Genomic DNA, 26030 nt, shown 5'->3' with positions numbered 1-26030 from the left:
CAACAGCGGTGATCCCCCCGCAACCACGATACAAACATCGCTGGCCCAATTACACGTCATGTTGAACAATCTGACGTCTGCCGTCACGTCCATGCAGGCTAGACTGGAGTCATTCGAGGCTCACAACTCAGTCGTATCGATTTCTTCCCCCGAGCTTCCGGTCGCCTCCACCTCTGCCGTAGCAGACATTCGTACTGCCCAGCCAGTCCCCAACGTGACTCCGTCTCATTTTGTCCCCATCAGCATCAGAAAAGACATCCTAGAGGGTAGGGATGTCAATCTCGCTTCACTACTAATAGCCTCCAGGGACCTGTCCGACAACAAGGTCATAGCTTGCGGGGAAGTCTCGGTGGTGCTGAGAAGCCGTGACCACCGGCTCAATCGCAAGTTGACTATTCCGGAGTTCGTCATGGCTTTCAGTCTTTTCAGGGACGTCATTTGTACTGCCAGGCCGGACAGGAGGGAGGAACTAGACCTGTACCTCTTTCGGGTCACAGAATTGGGTCATAGGTATGGTGGGGAACGCATTCTACGATTACCACTGTTCGTTTTCAGCCAAAGCAGCTGCGGCCCTGTCCCAATTCCAACATGTCACAGACTGGTCCGTCTTGGACACCGAGTTATTCTGCAGACACTTTGCAGGCCTGAAAGCTCCCTCCTGTTCTGCCTGTCAGTCTATCTTCACTCCGTAGAGTGGTGCCATAAATCAGCTGTCAGCACGGCATCATACCCCTCCGGCTCTTCAGCGGGACCACTCGACGTCTTCAGACCCCCCAGTTCGGTAGATAAACTAGGACGACCCATCGTCCAGTTAGGTAGGGCCCAGATATGTAACAATTTTAATTACGCATCTTGTAATTTCGGGCAATGCCGTTTGTTACATATCTGTACCAACTGTTTCAGGGCCCACCCCCGAGTAGCTTGCTCATTAAAATCGGTGAAGAATTACATGAGCGTGGTCAATACTAGTTGTCTACAGGAACAATTGCGAGGTCACCACAATCCAGGGTTTGTGCAGTTCCTGGTATCAGGGTTTCATGAGGGTTGCCATACGGGGTTAATCACGACTCCAGAGGTCACATACGAGTGCAGGAACCTTCAGTCAGCCGAAAGGAATCCTGGCTCAGTAGACACACTCATAGAGTCCGAGTTAGACAAAGGGTTCTTAATCGGTCCTTTCGGAGTGCCCCCCTTTCAACGGTGGAGAGTCAGTCCCGTGGGGGTTGTCACAGGCAAGTTCAGTAAGAAGGAGAGACTCATCATTGACTTGTCTGCCCCACATGGCTCCCAGGTCCCCAGCCTCAACTCCCTCATTCCTTCGGAAGAAGTTGGCATGAGATATTCTTCTATAGACCAGGCTATCGCCATCATTATGAAGACAGGTCCCGGGTCCATGTTGTCCAAAGCAGATATATCGGGTGCCTTTAAATTGCTCCCCATCATGCCAGCACTCTGGCAATGGCACGGTATCAGGTGGAGAGGCCTGTATTATTTCGCCACAAAACTCACCTTCGGTTCCAAGAGCAGCCCGTGGCTCTTCGATCAGTTGGCTCAGGCCCTTCACTGGGTTCTGGTACACAAGGTTCGCTGTGAATTCGTCATCCACTACTTAGATGACTTCCTACTGATTGAGAGGCCAGGGGCAATTCCCCTGGGGTTGGGGAAGCTGCTAAGGAGTTTCTCCCAGTTGGGGGTACCAGTTTCCCCCAAGAAAGTAGAGGGCCCGTCCACTGTGATCACCTTTCTGGGCATCGAGTTAGACTCCCAGCACATGTTAGCTAGGTTACCTGCGGACAAGCTAACGAGAATCAGAGAAGTCATCCACAGGTTTTCAGTCACGTCCGTGGTCACTAAGACTGATCTTCAGTCGCTACTGGGCATGTTAAATTTTGCCATGCGCATCATTCCGCAGGGCAGAACGTTCATATCCCGCCTGCTGGCGCTCTTAAGCACCGCCCCAGAGCAGGACAGCCCAGTGCGTCTGGACAGTCAGGCCTTAGCGGATCTCCGTATGTGGGACCATTTTCTGGGCCGGTGGAACGGGGTGTCCCTATTCGTTCCCGAGCTGTCGAGTCAGTCCCCCTTAGTCTTTTCAGACGCGGCGGCCAGCACAGGGTTTGCCGCAATATTTGGCACCCACTGGGTTGCAGACGGATGGCCTGCCGAGGTGGAACTAATCCCGGGGTTCCTCCAAACCTTGGCACTGTTCGAGCTGTACCCCATTGTGGTAGCTGCCCACATATGGGGCAGTCTTTGGGCGAATCAGTCTGTCCTGTTTGTGACTGACAATGCAGCTGTGGTAGACATCATAAACAGTGGGTTGTCAAAATCAAGCCACGTCATGTGTTTTCTCAGACGGTTAGTACAGCTCTCCCTACGCCACCATTTCCATGTTCATAGTGCGCATGTGCCAGGTGCGCAAAACTTGGCTGCCGACGCCTTATCGAGGGCTAACTTCTCCCGTTTCTTACAGATCATGCCAGAGGCAGATGCGACAGGCTCCACCGTTCCTCCTCACGAGTCCTTAATGTTAGCGTAACCGACCACCTTGAGACGGCCCACGCTTTGATTCACAATTCTCTCTCGCCCAACACAACCAGAGCATACTACACCGGGTGGAAGACGTTCTGCAGGTTCCAAGGGGAATGTCCTCAGGGGGAATCCAGTTTTCCAGAGCACATCCTGGCGTTCATTGGCTACTGCCACTCAGTGCACAAGCTCTCCCACAGTACGGTGAGGTCGTACCTAGCGGGAGTGCAACATTTCCTCTCTGTTAGTCATCCCGAACGACCATCAGTGTTCACCATGCATGCTGTCAAAGCCGCACTCAAGGGCTTGAGCAAATGCGGACCTCAAGGCCAAGTGCGTAGGCAAGCGGTCACCGGCCCCCTTTTCCGCAGACTATCCGACGTCCTGGACAGTAATCCTTTCGGGGTTTTGCCCAGCTTGGTACTCAAATCCGCCATCTATTTAGCCTTCTACGGCTTTCTGAGGCCTGGGGAGTTCACTTGTTCTTCTGGCAGTAGCAAGTTCCTCACGGTCAGCCAGCTGGTCCAGAACACCGAAGGGTTCACACTACTGCTCAAGACGTCCAAGACCTCCCAGGTGGGCCCCCCTGTCCCGGTGTCCTTCTTTCCCACGTCACACCAATGGTGCCCCGTCACGGTGCTCCGTCAGCTACGGTCCGCCTTGTCAGGGTCTGGGCCAAACAGTCCACTGTTGCCCTTCGGGGTGGTTCCACTCACCACCCACCAGTTCGTATCCCATGTCAGGTCACTGGTGGCCAGCCTGGGCTGTGACCCCGCCACTATTTCAGGACATTCGTTCCGCATAGGTGCTGCGTCCGCAGCATCCAAGAATCAAGTGCCAGCACATGTTATTCAGAAATTAGGGCGTTGGCACTCGGCATGTTTCACCCGTTATATACCTCACCCCGAAACTGAAATGTCAGCAGCTTTTCAGAACCTGGCTTTGTAATAACGTCGCAATAAATTACTTCTACCTATCAGTATGTCTTTTGCCCTCTTTCAGGCGTCCCTCCACGACGCGGTTGCGGCACAACTCTGACCGCTTAGGGTAAGGTATCCCAGGTAGGGTCAGGTACGTACCTGGTTGCCACGACCACAAGTGTAAGGCCGATTCATTGGCCTGTATTTGTGGGAGGGGCTTGTCTGCCTACATCAACGGCCGGCGCCCTCCCACATGTGTACGACGTGCAGAGTTCGCCCTCCCACCCACCCCTTTTTTCCTGTTACTCTCAAAGGGGATGCCCTCTTTCAGGCGTCCCTCCACGACGCGGTTGCGGCACAACTCTGACTGCTTAGGGTAAGGTATCCCAGGTAGGGTCAGGTACGTACCTGGTTGCCACGACCACAAAGATAATGCAACCAAATCCGTTCTGAACGGATGTAGACATTTGTATTATCTGAACGGAAGCGTTTGTGCAGATCCATGACGGATCCGCACCAAACGTGAGTGTGAAAGTAGACTTACAGATGCCACTTACCTTAGATTCCAAGAGCCATAAGATGTCTCCTCCCTACAGCTCTGTCCCTCATGGTTCTGACTGTTTACAAAACAAAACTTGTACTGAATCCCTGGGGTTTCTGAAGCTAAGCAGCAGGGGCAAAGAGGCTAAATACACTACATCTCAGCAGTATTAGCAGTTCCCTACACTGCTCATCTACATAAATATTACAGCTCTGCTACATACACACTGGAATTACAAACTGCAGAGCAGCTAAACCTGGTCATGTGATTTACATAACTCCTCCCACACATGATCACATGGTTATGACATCATCACAGGTCCTTTACTTCCTTCTGCAGCACAGTTTGGAGCTTGACTCCTCCTACACATGATCACATGGTCATGGCATCATCACAGGTCCTTTACTTCCTCCTGCAGCATAGCCTGGTGCCTGACTCCTCCCACATGTGATCACATGGTTATGACATCACCACAGGTCCTTTACTTCCTTCTGCAGCACAGTTTGGAGCTTGACTCCTCCTACACATGATCACATGGTCATGACATCATCACAGGTCCTTTACTGCCTCCTGCAGCACAGCCTGGATCCTGACTCCTCCCACACATGATCACATGGTCATGACATCATCACAGGTCCTATACTTCCTCTTGCAGCACAGCCTCAAGCCTGACTCCTCCCACACATGGTCACATGGTCATGACATCATCACAGGTCCTTTGCTTCCTCCTGCAGCACATCTTGGAGCCTGACTCCTGCACATGGCGGTAGTAATAGGAACACCGGATGCTCCATAGTGAAGGATTGTCAGAGGAAGAGGAGGACATGCCCCGCCCAGGTAAGAGCAACACTCACCAGCTCCACACCTGGAAGGCCTGTTTAACCACTTCAGTCCCGCTAGCTAAAACCCCCTTCATGACCAGGCCACTTTTTACACTTCGGCACTACACTCCTTTCACCGTTTATTGCTCGGTCATGCAACTTACCACCCAAATGAATTTTACCTCCTTTTCTTCTCACTAATAGAGCTTTCATTTGGTGGTATTTTATTGCTGCTGACATTTTAACTTTTTTGTTATTAATCAAAATGTAATGATTTTTTTGCCAAAAATGACATTTTTCACTTTCAGCTGTAAAATTTTGCAAAAAAAACGACATCCATATATAAATTTTTCACCAAATTTATTGTTCTACATGTCTTTGATAAAAAAAAAAAAATGGTTTGGGTAAAAGTTATAGCGTTTACACACTATGGTACAAAAATGTGAATTTCCGCTTTTTGAAACGGCTCTGACTTTCTGAGCACCTGTCATGATTCCTGAGGTTCTACAATGCCCAGACAGTAGAAAAACCCCACAAATGACCCCATTTCGGAAAGTAGACACCCTAAGGCAGGGGTCGGCAACCCCCGGCACGCGTGCCCGGCATGGCACGCGAGTCTGTCTCTGCTGGCACGTGTGAGCGGCTGTCAATTACGTGATTCGCCCACCCACCTCTGACATTGCCGCATTTCATTGGCTTGCAAAGGCGCGCTGAGGAGGCTCTCAGCGGTCTGCCCGATCTCCCGCCTGCAGTGCCTGGCGGTTCCCTCGTACAGCAGCAGAAATTGTTCCCTGCCCAGTTTCATCAGGAGCCAGAGCGCAGTGGAGAGAGCTGAAGGATCACCCTGCAGGTTTACAGTATGTGCCCCATGCTTTCTGCATGCTGTCTGTATGCTGCCCAATTTTACTTTATGTGTTCCATGCTGTATGCAGGGCCGGCGCTTCCATAAAGGCAAGGGGGGCAATTGCCCCCGAGTCCTTAGGGGCCCCCAGCGCCGGCCCGCAATACTATTCTAGAATTCTTTCTGACCTGGCGGCGCTGCTAAGTTTCCTAGCTGAGCATGGAGTCCCGGGCGGCGCGCGGTCCGGACTAATGGAGAGGAGGGGGCCCCCTGATGGCGGCCGCTCTGAGCCCCGCTCTGCCTGCCTCTTTAAATATATATGTATCACCCCCCTGCACCTCTGAATGATTTTAGCCCGGTAGGAGGTGCAGGGGGGGTGTTGCGGGCGATGCGGGAGGCGGGCGGTGCGGCAGGCGGGATCGCGATCCCCCGCCCGCCTCCCGCCGAATAATCGTTGGCTTCTAGTGGGTATACCAGGGTGTCAGCACATTGCTGACACCCTGGTATAAACGGCTGACATCTGTGAATGGATGTCAGCCGTTTAACCCTTTCCATACAGCGGTCCGTACGGACCGCTGTATGGAAAGAGTTAACAGTAAGATGCGGCTCCCTCCCTCTCCCATCGGGGGGCTGCTGTGCCTTTGCAGCCCCCCGATGGGAGAGGGAGAGAGCTCCCAGACAGCCCCCCGACAGCCCCGTCCTTACCCTTCCCCGTCTGCGCAGTTCTGACCACTACTGAGCAGACGGGGAAGGTTCCCATGACAACAGGACGCCGTCTCATGCATCCTGCTGTCCATGGTACTGAACAGATCTGTGCTGAAGGCAGAGATCTGTTCAGACAAAGTGGTAAGTAAAATACAGTACAGTACAAAATATATTGTACAGTACTGTATTATACAGACATCAGACCCACTGGATCTTCAAGAACCAAGTGGGTCTGGGTAAAAAAAAAAGTCAAAAAAGTGAAAAAGAAGTAAAAATGAAAAAACACATTTATCACTGATTAAAAATGAAAAAAATAAAATTCCCTACACATGTTTGGTATCGCCGCGTCCGTAACGACCTGATCTATAAAACGGTCATGTTACTTTCCCCGCACGGTGAACGCCATAAAAATAAAAAAATAAAAACTATGAGAAAATTGAAATTTTGCCAACCTTACTTCCCAAAAAAGGTAATAAAAGTGATCAAAAAAGTCGCATGTACGCCAAAATAGTGCCAATCAAACCGTCATCTCATCCCGCAAAAAGTGAGACCCTACCCAAGAAAACTGTAAGTCCTGTTTACTTTTCAGCACATGTAAAAATGAACATGTTTTGTGTGTGCACCAGTTATTAAATTTTTTCACTTATAGCTGTGCTGCTAATGGCAAGGTAAACACCTTTAATTAATTAGTGAGTTTAACTTACTATTAGCAGTACAACTATGTACTTGTACTGTATAAAAAGTATAAAAATGAAAATCTAACTAACACTATGGAGCGCTGTTGTTCACTGGCACCCGGTTGTCTGATGGTTTCAAAAATGGCACTCGGTGTGTAAAAGGTTGCTGACCCCTGCCCTAAGGTATTCGCTGATGGGCATAGTGAGTTCATAGAACTTTTTATTTTTTGTCACAAGTTAGCGGAAAATGATGATTTTTTTTTAATTTATTTTTTTCCTTACAAAGTCTCATATTCCACTAACTTGCGACAAAAAATTAAAAATTCTAGGAACTCGCCATGCCCCTCACGGAATACCTTGGGGTGTCTTCTTTCAAAAATGGGGTCACTTGTGGCGTAGTTATACTGCCCTGGAAATTTAGGGGCCCAAATGTGTGAGAAGAACTTTGCAATCAAAATGTGTAAAAAATGGCCGGTGAAATCCGAAAGGTGCACTTTGGAATATGTGCCCCTTTGCCCACCTTGGCTGCAAAAATGTGTCACTCATCTGGTATCGCCGTACTCAGGAGAAGTTGGGGAATGTGTTTTGGGGTGTCATTTTACATATACCCATGCTGGGTGAGAGAAATATCTTGGCAAAAGACAACTTTTCCCATTTTTTTATACAAAGTTGGCATTTGACTAAGATATTTCTCTCACCCAGCATGGGTATATGTAAAATGACACCCCAAAACACATTCCCCAACTTCTCCTGAGTACGGCGATAATTTTTGCGCATTTGGATTCCGTGAGGGGTATGGTGAGTTAATGTGAGATATTTTATTTTTTGACACAAGTTAGTGGAATATGAGACTTTGTAAGAAAAAACAAAAACAAACAAAAAATTTCCGCTAACTTGGGCCAAATAAATGTCTGAATGGAGCCTTACAGGGGGTGATCAATGACAGGGGGTGATCAGGGAGTCTATATGGGGTGATCACCCCCCTGTCATTGATCACCCCCCTGTAATGCTCCATTCAGACGTCCGTATAATTTTTTACGGATCCACTGATACATGGATCAGATCCGCAAAACACATGCGGACCTCTGAATGGAGCCTTACAGGGGGGGGGTGATCAATGACAGAGGGGTGATCACCCATATAGACTCCCTGATCACCCCCCTGTAAGGCTCCATTCAGACGTCCGTATGATTTTTACGGATCCACTGATACATGGATCGGATCCGCAAAACACATGCGGACCTCTGAATGGAGCCTTACAGGGGGGTGATCAATGACAGGGAAGTGATCAGGAAGTCTATATGCGTGATCACCCCCTTGTCATTGATCACCCCCCTGTAAGGCTGCATTCAGGGGTCCGCATGTGTTTTGCGGATCCGATCCATGTATCAGTGGATCTGTAAAAATCATACGGACATCTGAATGGAGCCTTACAGTGGGGTGATCAATGACAGGGGGGTGATCAATGACAGGGGGGTGATCAGGAAGTCTATATGCGTGATCACCCCCTTGTCATTGATCACCCCCCTGTAAGGCTTCATTCAGACGTCCGCATGTGTTTTGCGGATCCGATCCATGTATCAGTGGATCCGTAAAAATCATACGGACCTCTGAATGGAGCCTTACAGGGGGGTGATCAATGACAGGGGGGTGATCAGGGAGTCTATATGGGGTGATCAGGGGTGATCAGTGGTTCATAAAGGGTTAATAAGTGACCGGGGGGGGGTGTAGTGTAGTGTTTTGTGGTACTTTACAGAGCTGCCTGTGTCCTCTGGTGGTCGATCCTAACAAAAGGGACCACCAGAGGACCAGGTAGCAGGTATATTAGACGCTGTTATCAAAACAGCGTCTAATATACCTGTTAGGGGTTAAAAAAATCACATCTCCAGCCTGCCAGCGAGCGATCGCCGCTGGCAGGCTGGAGATCCACTCGCTTACCTTCCGTTCCTGTGAGCGCGCGCGCGCGCCTGTGTGTGCGCGTTCACAGGAAATCTTGCGTCTCGCGAGATGACGCGTATATGCGTCCAGGAGGAGTAAAGCAACCACCTCCCGGACGCATATGTGCGTACAGCGGTCGGGAGGTGGTTAAGACCTGCATTAGGGTACTTTCACTCTAGCGTTTTTCTTTTCCGGCATAGAGTTCCGTCCTAGGAGCTCTATACCAGAGAAGAACTGATCAGTTTTATCCCCATGCATTCTGAATGGAGAGTGTGGCGAAAGCCACTTCGCCACGGTGTCTTGGAGGGGGCTGTTTGCCCGCCTCCTGCCCCTGATTATGGCCCTTTAAAGAGGACCTTTCACTAGTTTACAAACTAAAAACTAACTATATCAGTGGGCAGAGCGGCGCCCAGGGGTCCCCCTGCACTTACTAGTATGCAAACATCCTAACCTGCAAAAACTCATTTCAGGGAGGTTTTATTTTTTTTTCTTTCACAAACTTTTTATTACATTCTCCAGACATATGCAGTATCTGCACACTCTGCTCTATGGTGTGGGGGACTGGGCTCATTACCCTGCCCCAAATTATCATATTTCTGTATATGATTAAAGGGATTCTGTCCCCACCTATACACCCTGTGAGCTAAACATATGCTCATGTCCAGGGTAGCATTCTGATTTCTAAGGTGGCCTTATAAAAGCTATTTGTGGCTTTATTCTGCGAAAAAACAGGTTTTACTAACCTGTCAATCATTGAATTAAGGTGCCCAAGCAGGGGAGGTCTGTGGATGCATGGTGCCCGGCCGCACGCATCGCCGTTCGTGCCCAGCGCCGCCTTCTACTCCTCAGTGCCGCCTCTCCCTCCCTCCCCCTTCCGCTTTGGGATCCCGCGCGTGCGCACAGGCTCAGCCTGATGCGCCGTTGCAGACTGCCGGCATCGGCTTCTCCTTGCACTGTGCGCACGCGCTTCGATTCACTTGCTGACTCGCTGAGTCGGCTCTTGGTCTGAGTCAGGAAGTTTATTCTTTAAAACCCTGTGTGTAATTATCTACCCCACTGTAGGAAAAAAACAAGCATCCAGGGGGGGTGAATTTAACACTGGGGTAAATAATATAATTAAAATGGAGGGTTAAATGTGTAAATGTATTTAAAAAAAAAATACATCTCTCTCAATAGTTCTATAGCTACTGAATGAGACAGAAGGGATGCCTTTAACATATATATCTCCTTGAGAAGCCAATTTGACCCTAAAGAGTTAATTCAACCTGTAATCTAAACTCTGTCCTGTCACTTCTCTTATCTCTCTGCTCTGCTATCAGTAAACTTTTCCAGCGCTGGCCAATCGTAGCGCACAGCTCATAGCCAGGCTATAAGCTGTGCGCTGCGATTGGCCAGCGCTGCAGCAAGGGACACGTCTCCTACAAAAAATCAGTCCAGTACAACAGACGGAGCTGAGACACCGGAGCCTATACCGGGCGAACGGAGCGGCGCCCAGACATACTAGTAAGTGCAGGGGGACCCCTGGGCGCAGCTCTGCCCACAGATAGAGTTAGTTTTTAGTTTGTAAACTAGTGAAAGGTCCTCTTTAACCACCTCCGGACCGCCTAACGCAGATGTGCGGTCCGGAGGTGGCGGCCCTGCGCAGAGTCACGCATATATGCGTCATCTCGCGAGGGCCGGGATTTCCTGTGAACGCGCGCACACAGGCGCGCGCGCTCACAGGAACGGAAGGTAAGCGAGTGGATCTCCAGCCTGCCAGCGGCGATCGCTCGCTGGCAGGCTGGAGATCCGAATTTTTTAACCCCTAACAGGTATATTAGACGCCGTTTTCATAACAGCGTCTAATATACCTCCTACCTGGTCCTCTGGTGGTCCCTTGTGTTAGGATCGACCACCAGAGGACTCAGGTAGGTCAGTACAGTCGCACCAAACACCACACTACACTACACCCCCCCCCCGTCACTTATTAACCCCTTATAAACCCCTGATCACCCATGATCACCCCATATAAACTCCCTGATCACCCCCCTGTCATTGATCACCGCCCTGTCATTGATCACCCCCCTGTCAGGCTCCGTTCAGACGTCCGTATGATTTTTACGGATCCACGGATACATGGATCGGATCCACAAAACGCATACGGACGTCTAAATGGAGCCTTACAGGGGGGTGATCAATGACAGGCGGGTGATCACCCATATACACTCCCTGATCACCCCCTGTCATTGATCACCCCCCTGTCATTGATCACCCCCCTGTAAGGCTCCATTCAGACGTCCGCATGATTTTTACGGATCCATGGATACATGGATCGGATCCGCAAAACACATGCGGACGTCTGAATGGAGCCTTACAGGGGGTGATCAATGACAGGCGGGTGATCACCCATATACACTCCCTGATCACCCTCCTGTCATTGATCACCCCCCTGTAAGGCTCCATTCAGATGTCCGCATGTGTTTTGTGGATCCGATCCATGTATCCATGGATCCGTAAAAAATCATGCGGATGTCTGAATGGAGCCTTACAGGGGGGGTGATCAGTGACAGGGGGGTGATCACCCTGATCACCCCCTGTCATTGATAACCCCCCTGTAAGGCCCCATTCAGACGTCCGCATGTGTTTTGTGGATCCGATCCATGTATCCATGGATCCGTAAAAATCATGCGGATGTCTGAATGGAGCCTTACAGAGGGGGTGATCAGTGACAGGGGGGTGATCACCCTGATCACCCCCTGTCATTGATAACCCCCCTGTAAGGCTCCATTCAGACGTCCGCATGTGTTTTGTGGATCCGATCCATGTATCCATGGATCCGTAAAAATCATGCGGATGTCTGAATGGAGCCTTACAGGGGGGGTGATCAGTGACAGGGGGGTGATCACCCTGATCACCCCCTGTCATTGATAACCCCCCTGTAAGGCTCCATTCAGATGTCCGCATGTGTTTTGTGGATCCGATCCATGTATCCATGGATCCGTAAAAATCATGCGGATGTCTGAATGGAGCCTTACAGGGGGGGTGATCAGTGACAGGGGGGTGATCACCCTGATCACCCCCTGTCATTGATAACCCCCCCTGTAAGGCTCCATTCAGACGTCCGCATGTGTTTTGTGGATCCGATCCATGTATCCATGGATCCGTAAAAATCATGCGGATGTCTGAATGGAGCCTTACAGGGGGGGTGATCAGTGACAGGGGGGGGATCACCCTGATCACCCCCTGTCATTGATAACCCCCCTGTAAGGCTCCATTCAGACGTCCGCATGTGTTTTGCGGATCCGATCCATGGATCCGTAAAAATTATACGGACGTCTGAATGGAGCCTTACCAGGGGGGTGATCAATGACAGGGGGGTGATCAGGGAGTCTATATGGGTGATCACCCCCCTGTCATTGATCACCCCCCCCTGGTAAGGCTCCATTCAGACATTTTTTTTGGCACAAGTTAGCGGAAATTTTTTGTTTGTTTTTGTTTTTGTTTTTTCTTACTAAGTCTCATATTCTACTAACTTGTGTCAAAAAATAAAATCTCCCATGAACTCACCATACCCCTCACGGAATCCAAATGCGTAAACATTTTTAGACATTTATATTCCAGACTTCTTCTCACGCTTTAGGGCCCCTAAAAAGCCAGGGCAGTATAAATACCCCACATGTGACCCCATTTCGGAAAGAAGACACCCCAAGGTATTCGCTGAGGGGCATATTGAGTCCATGAAAGATTGAAATTTTTGTCCTAAGTTAGCGGAAAGTGAGACTTTGTGAGAAAAAAAAAAAAAAAAACAATTTCCGCTAACTTATGCAAAAAATAAAAAATTTCTAGGAACTCGCCAGGCCCCTCATTGAATACCTTGGGGTGTCTTCTTTCCAAAGTGGGGTCACATGTGGGGTATTTATACTGCCCTGGCTTTTTAGGGGCCCGAAAGTGTGAGAAGAAGTCTGGGATCCAAATGTCTAAAAATGCCCCCCCTAAAAGGAATTTGGGCCCCTTTGCGCATCTAGGCTGCAAAAAAGTGTCACACATCTGGTATCGCCGTACTCAGGAGAAGTTGGGCAATGTGTTTTGGGGTGTCATTTTACATATACCCATGCTGGGTGAGAGAAATATCTTGGTCAAATGCCAACTTTGTATAAAAAAATAGGAAAAGTTGTCTTTTGCCAAGATATTTTTCTCACCCAGCATGGGTATATGTAAAATGACACCCCAAAACACATTCCCCAACTTCTCCTGAGTACGGCAATACCAGATGTGTGACACTTTTTTGCAGCCAAGGTGGGCAAAGGGGCACATATTCCAAAGTGCACCTTTCGGATTTCACCGGTCATTTTTTACACATTTCGATTGCAAGGTACTTCTCACACATTTGGGCCCCTAAATTGCCAGGGCAGTATAACTACCCCATAAGTGACCCCATTTTGGAAAGAAGACACCGCAAGGTATTCCGTGAGGGGCATGGCGAGTTCCTAGAATGTTTTATTTTTTGTCGCAAGTTAGTGGAATATGAGACTTTGTAAGAAAAAAAAAAAAAAAAAAAAAATCATCATCATTTTCCGCTAACTTGTGACAAAAAATAAAATGTTCTATGAACTCACTATGCCCATCAGCGAATACCTTAGGGTGTCTACTTTCCGAAATGGGGTCATTTGTGGGGTGTTTGTACTGTTTGGGCATTGTAGAACCTCAGGAATCATGACAGGTGCTCAGAAAGTCAGAGCTGCTTCAAAAAGCGGAAATTCACATTTTTGTACCATAGTTTGTAAACGCTATAACTTTTACCCAAACCATTTTTTTTTTTTGCCCAAACATTTTTTTTTTATCAAAGACATGTAGAACTATAAATTTAGTGAAAAATGTATATATGGATGTCGTTTTTTTTGCAAAATTTTACAGCTGAAAGTGAAAAATGTCATTTTTTTGCAAAAAAATCGTTACATTTCGATTAATAACAAAAAAAGTAAAAATGTCAGCAGCAATAAAATACCACCCAATGAAAGCTCCATTAGTGAGAAGAAAAGGAGGTAAAATTCATTTGGGTGGTAAGTTGCATGACCGAGCGATAAACGGTGAAAGGAGTGTAGTGCCGAAGTGTAAAAAGTGCTCTGGTCATGAAGGGGGTTTCAGTTAGCGGGGCTGAAGTGGTTAAGAACCATCTGGGGATGCATCAGAGGCACATGGTGAGAACAATGGATGGTGGCCATTTTTAACTCGGACACTGTTTGGACCTTTCTACACGGTGCCATCTCGCCGGTATTTGGTGCACAAAGACATCGGGCAGTAGTTTTAAACTATACAACAGGGGACACATTATACAGTAATAGTTTTTTATATAGCCTGTATATGTTCTGCGGAATCTGCATTAAACTGTATCTTCCTTACAGCCTCTTTTAGTCACATAGTACTGCCCACAGGGTTTTGAAATACAACCAATCAATCCGTACAATACACACAGACACTCCCACTCAAAATCCTCCCCTCTGCCTATGATATGATTATTGAAAACAATGGGTAATATAATTATCACAGGCAGAGAAATACAGTTTTATAAAACATATCACAGGAACCCCAAAACATGCAATAACCCCATAACAAGTATATCCTCGGAACCGGGGGATCTGGGTGAACCATCTGAGACATCTCTGAGTTACTTTCTCGATACATCCCCACACACACTCTCCGATCCTCACCAGGCCTCCTTCTCTCCTCTTATCACCTCTTCCCACAATTACCTCCAAGATTTCTCCCGTGCATCCCCCATACTCTGGAACTCGCTACCCCAACATATCAGACTCTCGCCTACAGTGGAATCCTTAAAAAGAAACCTAAAAACCCACCTCTTCAGACAAGCCTACAACCAGTGACCCTGCTGCCTCTATACCGCCATGACCAGCTTCACCTGCACCTACTGTGTCCTTCTCCCATACCATGTAGATTGTAAGCCCTCACGGACAGGGCCCTCTCTCCTTCTGTACCAGTCTTGTTTTAATTAGTGCAATTGTCTGTATTATGTATGTATACATAATACAGACATTCTCATATGTACAGCGCTATGGAATGAATGGCGCTTTAGTAATAAATAATAACCTATAAAGATCCTGAAGGCTGAAGGAGGTCTTGTGAGGATCGGAGAGTGCATGTGGGGATGTATCGAGAAAGTAACTCAGAGATGGTTCACCCAGATCCCCCGGTTCCGAGGATATACTTGTTATGGGGTTATTGCATGTAGGGAGGGGACAGGTTGTAGACGGCCTTGTATGTATTTGTTAGTATTTTGAACTGAATTCGCTGGGCAATGGGGAGACAGTGAAGGGATTGGCAGAGGGGAAAGGTAGAGGAGAAATGGGCGGAGAGGTGGATTAGTCGGGCAGCAGAGTTGAGGATAGATTGGAGGGGTGCGAGAGTGCTAGATGGGAGGCCACAGAGGAGAGTGTTGCAGTAGTCTAGACGGGAGATGACGAGGGCATGTACAAGCATTTTCGCAGTGCAAAGTTGAGGAAAGCGCAGATGCGGGAGATGTTTTTGAATTGGAGGCGGCAGGTGGCGGAAAGGGCTTGGATGTGCGGTCGGAAGGAGAGGGCAAAATCGAAGGTCACTCCAAGGCAGCCACCGGGCAGTGTGCGCAGCCATTGATCGTGATAGATAGGTCTGTTGGGGGGGGGTGAGCAAGATGGGGGAAAGATGATAAATTCTGTTTTATCCATGTTAAGTTTTAGAAAGCGAGAGGAGAAGGATGATATAAAAGGTAGACATTGTGGGATTCTGGATAGTAAGGTGGTGATGTCTGGACCAAAGAGGTAGATTTGTGTGTCGTCAGCAAAAAAATAATAATACTGAAAGCCATGGGACTCAGATGTCCCAGGCAAAAAGTGTAGATAGAGAAGAGCAGGGGTCATAGGACAGAGCCTTGCGGGACACCAACAGAGACGGAATGAGACGAGGAGGTGGTGTGACAGTGGGAGACACTAAACGTCCAGTCTGTGAGGTATGATGTGATTCAGGAGAGGGCCAGGTCAGTGATGCCAGGAGATGAGAGTTTGTAACAGAAGGGAGTGGTCGACAGTGTCAAAGACAGAGGACAGGTCAAGGAGAAGGAGGACAGAGTAATGTTTTTTGTTTTAGCTGTTAGTAGGTCACTGGTGACTTTGGTAAGGGCAGTCTCAGTCGGAAGCCAGATTGTAGCCGGTCAAAGAGTGAGCAGGAGGAGAGGTGAGAGGACAGTTCAGAATGGACTTGTTGTTCATGTAGCTTTGAGGCATATGGAAGAAGTGATATTGGGCGATAACTGGACAAAGAAGATGGGTCAAGTGAAGGCTTTTTGAGGATAATGGTAGCATGTTTAAAACCAGAGGGGAAGACACCAGAGGTTAGTGATAGATTTAACAGATGAGTTAGAGCTGGGATAAACACTGTGGTGAGGTTAGGGATGAGGTAAGACGGGATTGGGTCAAGTGGTGAGATGTGATCTGGAGAGTAGAGTGGAGAGTTTTTCTTCTGTAATGGTGGAGAAGTGGGTTTTGGGAGAAGAGGACTAAGCAGTTGTGTAGAGGGTCTGTGGGCACTGTGCACTGAAGCTTTCTCTGATGTTGTTTCAAGTATGCAGCAAAGTCCTCAGCTGAGAAGAGAGGATAGGGTGGGGGCGCTGGGGGAGAGAGAAGGGAGTTAAAAGTGTTAAAAAGTTGTTTAGGGCTGTGGGACAGGGAAGATATGAGAGATGAGAAGTCGCCTGTTTTGCATCAGCGAGTGAGGATTTAAATATGAGTAGAGATTGCTTGTATGCAGTGAAGTGATCCTTAGAGTGGCATTTCTTCCATCACCGCTCAGCAGCCCTGGAAGCTTGTCTGAGTTTTTTGGTCATGTTGGTGTGCCAGGGTTGTCTGTCAGCAGAAGAGACCAATGAAGAGAAGGTGAGTAGGTTGTGGTCGGATAGGGGGAGAGGCGAATTAGAAAGGTTAGATAGGGAGCAAAGGCGGGTAAAGATAAGATCCAGAGTGTGACCATCTCTGTGGGTGGGAGCTGAAGACCACTGTGAGAGGCCGAAGGAGGAAGAGAGTTATAGGAGTTTAGAGGCGGCTGAGTAACAGGTGTCAATAGGGATGTTGAAGTCACCCATGATACAAGTGGGGATGTCGGCGGAAAGAAAGTGTAGGAGCCTGGTGATAAAGTGGTCAAGAAAGATGGTGGCTGGCCTGGGGGGCGGTAAATGACAGCTACTTGGAGGTAGAGTAGATGCGAACAGAGTGTACTTCAAATGAGGTTTGTGTAATGGAGGGTGGCAGTGGAGTTGGGCTGTAGGAGCAGGTGTCTTATAGGAGAAGATTGCAGACAAGATTAGGCATTTTTTATTATAGTGCCGGCGATGTGCGGTCCACAAATTGTGGAATGCACATTGCCGGTATCCGTGTCAGGGCTTCAGATAGCGACCAAAATGGTTGCTAATGCGACTTAGAATTTACAAATGGCGACAAGACTTTTTAGTCTTGTCACCATTTGCGACTAGACCCGCCGCCGCAGCTCTGCCATTGAATACAGCGGCGGGGCACAGGAGCTGATAGTTCTCTGCCCCGCCGCTAATGTTCTTCACTTCTTCTCAGCAGCGCAGTGGAGGAGTCTCTCCCTCCCCTCCTGTGCTGCTGCCGCCTCCGCCATTAAGAAGAGAGACGGGAGGAGGAGGGGCTGTGGCCACTGCGCCACCAATGGAGATAACTGACTTTTTAATACAAATACAGGAGGCGGGTGCCGGAATCGCAGCTCCCTGACGATCGCAGCTCCCTGACATAGAGGTTCGCCTCCTGTATTTGTATTAACAGGTCAGTTAATACTGACCTGTTAATACAGGTCAGTTCTCTTCATTGGTGGCACAGTGCGCCACCTCTCCCCCCCGTATAATAAACATTTGTGGCGCAGTGGGCAGTGCCAATGAGGGTTAAAAAAATAAAAATAAATTAACTCACCTCCTCCAATTGATCGCGTAGCTGCCGGTCTCCTGTTCTTTCTTCAGGACCTGTGGTGACATCACTGAGCTCCTCACATGGTCCATTACCATGGTGATTGATCATGTGATGAGCACAGTGATGTCACCACAGGTCCTTTGACAGTTCCTGAAGAAAGAACAGGAGACTATCAATTGGACGAGGTGAGTTAATTATTTAATTTTTTAACCCTCATTGGCACTGCCCACTGCGCCACCAATGATTATTATATTGAGGGGGGGCGCACTGCGCCACCAATGATTATTATATTGAGGGGGGGCGCACTGCGCCACCAATGATTATTATATTGAGGGGGGGCGCACTGCGCCACCAATGATTATTATACTGGGGTGTTGGGGGGGTGCACTGCCCCACCAATGTTTATTATTTTGTGGGGGCGCACTGTGCCACCAATGTTTATTATACCGGGGTGTTGGGGGGGGGCGCACTGCGCCACCAATGTTTATTATATTGGGGGGGCGCACTGTGCCACCAATGTTTATTATACCGGGGTGTTGGGGGGGGCGCACTGCGCCACCAATGTTTATTATATTGGGGGGGCGCACTGTGCCACCAATGTTTATTATACTGGGGTGTTGGGGGGGCGCACTGCGCCACCAATGTTTATTATATTGACCTTCTACTAAGCATTCTGTATTAAAGAATGCTATTATTTTCCCTTAGAACCATGATATAAGGGAAAATAACACAGTGAATAGACTTTCATCCTAGCAACCATGCGTGAAAATCGCACCGCATCCGCACTTGCTTGCGAATGCTTGCGATTTTCACACAGCCCTATTAACTTCTATGGGGTCTGCGTTGCGTGAAAAACACACAACATAGAGCATGCTGCGATTTTCACGCAACGCACAAGTGATGCGTGAAAATCACCGCTCATGTGCACAGCCCCATAGAAGTGAATGGGTCCGGATTTAGTGCAGGTGCTTTCCGGTATTTTGAATAACAGATCTGGCACTAATACATTCCTATGGGAAAAATGCCGGATCCAGCATTCAGGCAAATCTTCTTCTATTTTTTTTTTCCGCCGGAGATAAAACCGGAGCATGCTGCCATATTATCTCCGCCCTGAACAGTCAAAATGACTGAACTGAAGACATCCTGATGCATCCTGAACGGATTACTCTCCATTCAGAATGCATGGGGATAAAACTGATCAGTTCTTTTCTGGTATAGAGCCCTTAGGACGGAACTCTATGCCGGAAAAGAAAAACGCTAGTGTGAAAGTGCCCTAAAATATTAAGTTTAAATCCCCCCCCCTTTCCCAATTTTACATATAAAATATATAAACAATAAATAAACATATTACATAGCGCTGTCCAAACTATTAAATTATTAAAAAATATCTCCTATGCGGTGAGCATTCGCCATGTTTTAGTCACCTTGTCACCCCAAAAAATAGGATAGGACTGTTCTATTATGGGCCGAACGTTTCATAAAATGCGAAATGTATGTGGCTTTCTTTTTTTTTTTCGCGGTATGGAGTATCGCAATACTTTTTTTATGGTGACGAAAGCGAATAAAAATTTTTGTATCGAAACAACCCTACGCCGATCTGATCGGAGTAGCGTTGTCACGATACCCAAATTTTGATTCGGTTTCGATTTGTACGTAAAAATTATATTGCCGATATTTTGCATTTAAAAAAATAACGAATGGAGATCGCAAATTTGAATAATACATCTGGTATGTCACTGTCCATGTTGTGCGACTATTTGTGCACTTCTAGTAATTATTTCTTGGCTGCATAAATATGAGCTAAAGGTTTTTCAGGTTCGCCTGCCATTAAAATGAATGGGACCAGCCGCGAACTTGCGGTTCGCGAACATTTGATCGCGTTCGCACGATCGCATTCGCGAACCGTCCCGGCAGATGTTAGTCCATCACTACTGAGCGAGAGCAGGCGGCAGTATCCAGCGAGGTGCACCATGTAACGGTAGGTGCACTGCCCAGCATGTTATAGATACATTTCTTTAGATACGTGGGTTTATAAGGACATAACACGTTTTTGTATTGGAGCGCTGATAAAGTGGTGGAGTTTTATGGTTGTGCAGTTTCTGTTGCAGCTGCAGTTATTTCTGAGCGATCCTTAGAGACTTGTTCAGACTAGAACTGTATTTATTTGCTGCACGAGGTGCACATTGTATGCTTGTAGCTGAAGGACGCTGAGATTCGTGAAAGTTAGTGACCGCCATAACCCACAAAGGTGCAGAGCGGTTCCTTATACAGTGCCTAGTGCACCGCCCGTGCTTGGCATTTAGAGTTCATATAATTGTAGCTTAAATAGCAAATTTCTAGATCACTTCATTTATCCATATAATAACATTTGCAAAGACAGGTGCACTCTGCGGTCTTACTAATGGCGATCCCCAGCAAAAATGCATACAGTGGAGGATGCCCCCAGTGGACCACAAGTACCACAAAGTGGGACCTTGCGCTCCTGTAATTTGCCCCTGGTATTGCCCATATGGCACAGGTAGGTGAGTGTTAGGTCCCAAGCTACTTGGGAATCCTTGGCGTGGTGCTTGGGCTCAGACATGTCCTCCACAGTAGGATATGTTGGCTAATCTCTCAATTTGAACATCCGTATGAAGGTTTAGTAAGACCGCAGAGTGCACCTGTCTTTGCAAATTTTATTATATTGGTTATCACATCCACATAATTGCTATCTTGTGTAGGACGTCTATTGTGGTACTTGTGGTCCACTACGGGCATCCTCCAAAGTATGCATTTTTGCTGGGGATCGCCATTAGCAATGGGCTACAAGTGCAGGATTTGCTCCCCTGTATATACATGCACAACTGCATATGGATTTGAGCACTTCCTGCCTAACACCATACCATTTTTTTTCTGTTGGTTCACCCCATTTATCCACCTGGAAAAGCTGTAACATCTCGCACACTGGGTTCTCGCTTCCACATAAGTTGCCCTCCGCTGCCTGTTGTCGGACAAGATCCATCCCTAGTAACATAGACTCAAAAGATGGCGACCCGGAAGCTGCTTGCTGTGCCCCCCATAGTATTAGTGCTCCTCAAAGTCCCAATAGTAATTCCCTTCTAGAGTGTCCTCAGTAGTAATACTGCCCCCTACAGAAATAATGCTCCTCAAGAGTGCCTTTATTAGTAGAATAGCCCTCCAGTATTTATACTGCCTCACAGAACCACCAGAACTTATACTGCCCTCTGCTGTTATAATGCCCTCTGCAGTGCCCCCAGTATTTATATTTGCCTCCCCTTTAGTCTCCTCAGAAATTATAATTCCTTAGCCCCTCCAATATACAGTCCCATGTAAATAGCATCACCCCCTCCCCAGCCGCCTCCAAGATGCAATCCCATGTAAACAACATCACCCTGCCACAGCCACCTTCAACATTCAGTCCCATGTAAATAACATCCCTCTCTTTAGTCCTAACATACAGTCCCAGTTAAATAACCACAACCCCCAGCATTACTCTGGCTCTCACACCGAACCCTTCCCTTCACTTACCTCTCCACATGTAGCAGACCTCGCCACAGCTTTTTCCCCAGGACTTCTCTTCACTGCAGAGCGCCATCCTTTCCTGCACTGGTCACATGATGGAGACATCATCGCAGGTCCTCAGCCACTGCCTTCAGCACTGATCACATGGACTGTGATTTCCTCACAGTTCCTTCAGCTCTTCCAATGCATTAGATTCAATTGTATTGCCTCTGAGGACAGCAATACAGTTGTATCTATCTGGCAGGCAGTACATTTGGGACCTGAGACAAAACATCTGGAGCCCAGGCACCGAATGTTTTAATCAGGAAACTCCTCTGCCTTTCTGTAAGTGTGATTTTCTCCTCCTTATCTTTTCTGCGAGGTCGGGAGCTGAAAACAAACATAGTGTGAAGTAAAGAAATGGACATCAAAGCAATACAGTAATGGCAGATTTCACAGAAGTGATATGTTCCCTGCTTCTTGGTGAAATGCATCTAGCTGTGCAGCTGAAACAGGGAATAATATGTCCGAAAAATACATTAGGGAGGTCCAAAAAAAAAGCACAGCGATTATACAAACTTTATTGGAAACATTGTACATTTTTCAAGCCAGCACCTGGATCTGAATGCTTTCATATTAGCATGTAATTAAAATTTTTGTGTAACCACATATACATGTATCTGTATAAGTGCCACCTGCTGATTGTTCAGGGGCGTTGGGAGTTGGACCTCTACATTGATCTTTTATTGAAGACCTATGCTGAGTACACGCTGGAGAAACCCTTTAAGGACCTCTGTATATTGTCATGCTGCTTGTTACAAATAAGTCTATTAAACTACAACATCTGTGTGGTCGTGAGGAGCTGCCAAACGCCTAATCTGCCAACCCAATGTCTGTCTAGATAGTAGTAATAATAGCTTTATGTATCGCCAACATATTCCGCAGCGTTTTACGATTACCCTGATTGGACCTGTAGAATCCTCCACTGCTCCAGCACTGAGGCTCCTGTGGTCTCTTCAGTCTGTTTACATCACTGCAACGACAATATTGGTTGGAGCTCCGATGGCCGTATGTATGTGACCTGACCATTGAGGCCTATGGTGGTCACATGCTGTGGCATCACTGATGACGTCTTCTATTGGCTGTAGGGTCATGTGAAGGTGTGACATACCATGAAACTGCCTTGACCTCACACATGTTTCGATCACTATAAAAAGAGAGAACGCAAAATCTACACTTTATTATCTCCTCCGATGTCTCGTCTTATTATCTCCAGGAATTGTATTTTCCATGGGATTTTGTAGGATTTTACATAGTCTCCTCTTCTTTCCATTCAGGTTCCTACAATATAGGATCCGCTCAGTGGATATCTTCTATATAAGATCCTTCTCCTGATTGACCCATCAAAGATGGATAGGGACAAGGACAAGATGGCAGAAAGGATAATAAATCTCACCCTAGAGATCCTCTTCCGGCTTACTGGAGAGGTGAGAGATTCTGATGATGTCACGTTATATCATCTTATCTATGTAACTAACAGATGGACATGACTGGAGAGGTGAGGGACTCTAGAGATGTATGTAGTGATATTTATTACTGTGTCTCTCCATAACCAGGACTACACAGTAGTGAAGAAGACCTCTAGTGAGCGCTGTCAGGCCCCTGTGTCTGAAGGATGGGGAAGAACCCTGAGCCCAATCATGGAGCCTCCACCTCACCCCCTGATACATGAGGAAATCAATACAAAGAAGATCCTAGAACTTACCAACAAGATGATTGAGCTGCTGACTGGAGAGGTGACACTGCTGGGAATGCGGGACATTATACAGGAACGTTGTGAAGGGATCTGGGTGATGACTGTATCATTGTGTTGTCAGGTTTCTATAAGGTATCAGGATGTCACCGTCTATTTCTCCATGGAGGAGTGGGAGTATTTAGAAGAACATAAAGATCTGTACAAGGACATCATAAAGGAGGATCACTGGCCCCTCACATCACCAGGTAATAGACATGACTAAATACACACGTCCTCTCATTATCTTTATGCAAGAAATTAATTCAGTCACTGGATGTGTTTCCTGCAGTAAAGAAGAAAAGAGGAACACCAGAGAGATGTCCCAGTCCTCTTCTTCCACAGGATGGTTCAGAAGAACATCACAATGTCCCACAGGATGATCAGGTAGATGGAGATAATGTCCTCTATGATCTGGAGAAGGCTGTGAAGATCTTGTGTTCAGTCTTGTTTTATCCACCAGTATTATATGTTTTATCCTTGTATAATGAGTAAGGTGGAGATGGCAGGATTACAGCTGACCATAGACATTACATGTTGTCTGTATCTTCTCACAATTTTCTGCCTGTACAGATGTTTAAATGGCCTCCACTGTGAACTGCTGCAGATCTTTTGTGGTTGCACAAGAGTGGCACAACAGTTTTCTGAGATTTCCTCGGCCAGGACCATGCAATACTACAAACGGTCAACCATAGTTGTGCTCGGATTGTCAGCTTGAACATGAACACGGATTCCATTCTAGTACATCTAGATACAAGTCACCCTTCTTACTTGCATAGAGTATAATATAATATTGGCAGTTGATTATTGGAAAAGCTATGTAGGATTATTTTCATCAGCACATATAATTCTAACTCGCCAGCAGTTTTCTAAAGTTTCCCACACACACACTTCCATCAGGAGGTAGATTCTGTACGTTTGTTTGTTAGCAAGCACTAACAAACCTCTACCGTGGAGGGCGAGTCCCTGCTACGGTCACATGTTTACAGTGCCATGCGGTCACATGGTATACGTGAGCTGCTTCAACTGTATCTATACCACGTGACTGCATGGAACTTGAAACGTGACCGTAGCGGCTGACGAGCACTCCACTGCAGTGCCACCAAAGCTAGTAATTTATTTATCAATGGCCAGTGGGTGACAAGTTTAGGGACTGGACCACATTATTTTTGTTTAGAATTTACGCAGGGAAGAGAACGGAACCGGTGAATGAAGTACATTAGTAAGATAACATGAATATAAGGCCCTTCCAATAATGTGCAATTGCTCAGCATAGCAGCAGAATGCTATTTGGGGTGCGGTGCTGGCAATAAGCCTATGTAGCAACTTGAGGTTTTGAAAAAGAAAACCTGTAAAAAAATGAAAAGTTATAACGATGCACTTGCACAGTCCATCTAAGTGAAAAAAAAAAAAGTTGTATTACTCTATAATTGAGCCTCTGTCTTTAAATTATAGAAAACACACTTGCAATTTTGCTAGTACCGTTTCATAATCTGTGTACCAAACCCCTGACTATTCAATTATAGGTCTCCTAATATGTCTAAAAAATGGGAGAGTACAAAACGAAAGACCCATGCCTCGTCCTTAAAGATGAGCAAATTTCGATTCAGCTGATGTGCCGAATTTCACAAAATTTGCCTCGTGATGATTTACTCCGCCACAAAGCGCATTTTTTTTTGTAAGTAGCGGGTGCAATGACGGGGAGCTTCGATAGCGCCGCCCTCGTCATTGTACCCCTCAGATGCCGCATTCATACATGATCGCGGCATCTAAGTTATTTTAATTTAGTTTTTTATTGTTAATTTTATAAACTTACTGCCTCCATTTGCACTCGACAGGCTGGCCGCCGCCATCTTGCTTGAAGATCACGGCTGAAATCCTGTGCAGAGCGACATTACGTCATTACGCTGTCCGGCGTGATGACGTAATCTCCCGCCGCATGGGATTCCAGCCGAGATCTTCAAGCAAGATGTAGGCTGGTGGCCCTTCGTGCGCAAATTGAGGCGGTAAGTTTGAATTTTAGGATAAATCAATTTATTGACACGAAGCACGAGGAAATTCGGCTTCTAGGCTAATCAAATTTATCCTGAAATTTGGATCGAATTCCACTTCGTGGGATTCGATTCACTCATCTCTACTCGTCATCCCAGAGTTAGAATGTGGGTGGTAGCAGCGGTATCAGTACCGGCTAGGAGTAGTAGTACTTGGCCACAGTTCTCCCTGGCTCATGAAAAAGTGCTAAATTATTATTGAGGACAATGAGGATGGGATTGTGGACTGGGGAAGTATGGGGGGCATTTCTATTACTGAAGACACTGTCAGAGGCATTATTAAAGAGGACCTTTCACCGCTCCTGACAGGCCTGTTTCAATAGCTTCATGCATTCCCCATGTAATTCCTTTGTTATTTCTACTGTGTTAGGAATAAATTGGTATTAGCCTTCAGTAAGGGTACAGAGGGGCGGTAACCAGTTGGTTGGGGGGGGGGGGGGGTGTACCTGCACAGTTTGCCTCTATCCAATCAGTATTGCCATTTTTAGACTGTGCAGGTACACACCCTAAACTGGTGACCACCCCTCTGTACCCTTAATGAAGACTAATACCAATTCATTCATAACTTCTAGCAGGAATAATAAAGGAATTACACAACATAGAGCCATAAGAATAGATCCAGAATTTCTATTACATGGGGAATGCATGAAGCTATTAAAACAGGCATGTCAGGAGCGGTGACAGGTCCTCTTTAACTGCTTCCCGACCGCCTAACGCGAGACGCGAGATTTCCTGTGAACGCGCGTTCACAGGATCGGCCGGTAAG

The 26030-nt window shown here is 47.2% G+C and overlaps 1 long non-coding RNA gene and 1 pseudogene across 1 annotated transcript; both read left to right on the top strand.

The window, feature by feature from the left end:
* Window positions 1-26030, top strand: part of LOC122939846 — a 213905-nt pseudogene that overhangs the window by 125848 nt on the left and 62027 nt on the right.
* LOC122939869 lies at window positions 10417-23096 on the top strand. The gene is made up of 3 exons (XR_006390187.1): window positions 10417-10475; window positions 22759-22908; window positions 23038-23096. It is a non-coding gene; the product is annotated as an uncharacterized LOC122939869 (long non-coding RNA).

This window comes from Bufo gargarizans, chromosome 6 (assembly GCF_014858855.1).
Source record: "Bufo gargarizans isolate SCDJY-AF-19 chromosome 6, ASM1485885v1, whole genome shotgun sequence".
NCBI lineage: Eukaryota > Metazoa > Chordata > Amphibia > Anura > Bufonidae > Bufo > Bufo gargarizans.
Note: the sequence above shows the minus strand (reverse complement) of the source record. Positions and strands in the feature narration are given on the sequence as shown.